Here is a 2,804-nt window from a genome sequence, read left to right as displayed (position 1 = left end):
TCGCCTCGCATTGACCACCATCGGGGTCGTTGACTCAGTACGCTGGACATACATAACTTACGCGGGGTGTACCCTCGCAAGTCTTAAAATCCTCATAAATTCTTAATGAATTAAGAACCTAAGCTCAAACTTCAGATCCATGACTCAAAAGTACTCTAGAACCATAAATTCTCAAACTTTAAGACTTTGGTCGTCCAAAAAGGGCTTAATCCATTAAGACCTCTTACAAAGAACAAGGGACCAAACTAGCTAAAGGAACCTCATTTTTATGCCTTAGGACCCATCCTAGGGTCTGAAAGGACAACCCAACACGACCAAAATAAAGCATGCACAATATTGAGACTCTTGGGGCAAGAAGGATACCAAAAAGCAACCAAAGCAAGATCTAAACAATCCAAGAATAAATGTAGAAGCATTATACATTTTAAAGCTTCCTAAGAAGATGATAATCCCATATCTACAAGCTTCCTTCCTTCCTTAACTTATTTGATGAACTGACTTCTCCTTTTGGCACACAAAAATCACACTATAAGCTCAAGATGCTCATTATGGTGTTAGGGTTCTCTCAAAATGGATAAGGGACTCGGAGGCAGAAATAGTGAGCAAAAATGACCCATAATGGTGCTTAAATACCCCACAAACCCAACGTACAACTAAAGCTCCCAAGAATTACCAATTTGCCACTAGGGCTTCTTAGGGCTAAATCCAAACAACATCAAGGACAAAAAATGACATATTATAATACCAAGGGAACAATTTGAAGATACCTGAAAACCCAGGATGTTAAACAAAGTCAACTAGAACTCAGTCCAATACCATGAAGAACACAACTAATTGTTCTCTCTCTCTCTCTCTCTCTCTCTCTCTCTTTCTTTCTCTCTCTCTCTCTCTGCCAAAGGATGGGTGCTAAACACATCCTAATTTTCCACACATGGTAAACCCTAAGTCTACCTTCTAAAAATATAAATTTGACTACAAAGTCAACCCATGCCAAAAGTCAATGGTCAAACTCAAAGTCAACAACCCATAATGCCAATTATCCAACCTCATGTCGTGACTAGCCATTAGTCACGTCGTGAGAGTCTACTCAATCCAATTCCAACTCGACTTGACCCTACTCAGCCAAGTCAATCTTGAATGAAATCACTTGAACCGGCCTCATGATGTAAACATCTTTTTGTCACGTCGTGAACCTCAAAAAGCTCAGTAGAAAACGAGTTCTTTCATTCTCACGTCGTGCGACCTTAAATCTCACATCATGAGCATAGTTTGAAGCCAAAATCTAAAGATTTAAGTCCTTTATCCATTAATCCTTTCATTCTAACTTTTTTAGAAGCCAAATGGGACACCAAAGGTCCATAAAAACGATTACTTGGTGGACATGCATGCCTTATGCATGTCCCCAATCCATTTTAGGTCAAAATGGAGGGATTCTACCTAAAATTCTCATATGTGGACTCAATAATCAACCAACTCCTAGATCTGAACAATACCATACTCAATGGACCCTTAGAATACCTAAAGTTGGCAACTTTATGTATACCTTCCTTTCAAACTTGCATGGACATGAAAGAAATAGGACAATAACTTAGATCTAACCACCTTAAGCAATAAAGTTACAGTCTTTTCCACTTACAAAGGTCCACAAACAAGATGAGATGATGATGATGTTTCCTTGCAAGCTTCACCAACATATCACCTTCTTTTCCTTCTTCTCTTCTTATTCAAGCCAAGAAATACTCTAAAAGGTCAAGAATCAACTAAGGAATTAGGGCTAGGGTTTTTCTGAGGTAAAATGGTGTTGGGGGCTGGCAATGAACCCTCAAAATGACTTAGAAAATCTTAAATATGAAGGAAACCCTAAAAGATCATGGGCTTGGGCTGTAGCAGTTCTCACAATGTGAGACCTTATGTCTCACGTCGTGATACTCACTTTTCTCCAAAAATTAGGATTTTGACTTCTTAAAACCCAAAATCGATCCATTTTAGAAATAGGTTGTTACAACTCTCCCCCACTTAAATTAGATTTCAGCCTCCATTCTACCCTTGCAGCCATCAAAAATTCTTAATGAAGCTGAAGTGGATGCCCACGCCGCTCCACCCATCATTCTTGAACAATCGACCTTCTTATGAATCATCTGGTTGCAATGGAAACATAACGAACTCGATCCCTAGGGACAATCTATGTTGACATGACCAATCTTGTCACACTTGTGGCAACCTATACCCCTAGATCGACATACCCCATCGTTTTGTTTCCCGCATTTGTCGTACTGATCTCGGTCCTACTAGTCCTTCACTCACTGATCAGAAGTCTTGGGTCTTTTATCAAGACCCTCAGTTGTCTGCACCTGGTCTGGCTTCCTCTTCCTGAGGTGCTTTAAGTCAATCTCCCGATCTTGGGCTCTATCTCGTGAATCGAAGATCTTAGGGTTCTTGCTTGAGCCCTCCATTGACATGTCCTGTGGACTTAAAGAATATCTATCCTTGAAATGGGTTGTGAACTTCTTCCATGAAATGATCTCCAACTCAGTAATGCTAATGGACCGTGGCATCAAATTCCAACAACTCTTTGCTACATGATGCAAAAGATCCAAAGCAAACCGAACCTTGGATTCTATGGGATAGGGATGGGTGCATAAAAACCCTCCATCTCCACAATCCAACGTGAACTCAGAACCTTGGAATTCCTCCCACAAACCATAAAAGGCTGATATGTAGCTTTGTCGGCAGGTGATGTGATGGACTCATGTCTCTCTTCATTATTTGGCCCAGCACCAGAGCCCGAACCTAAACTAGAACCT

The sequence above is a fragment of the Lactuca sativa genome, chromosome 9 (assembly GCF_002870075.4).
Source record: "Lactuca sativa cultivar Salinas chromosome 9, Lsat_Salinas_v11, whole genome shotgun sequence".
Classification (NCBI taxonomy): Eukaryota; Viridiplantae; Streptophyta; class Magnoliopsida; order Asterales; family Asteraceae; genus Lactuca; species Lactuca sativa.
This window is presented reverse-complemented; position numbering follows the sequence as displayed.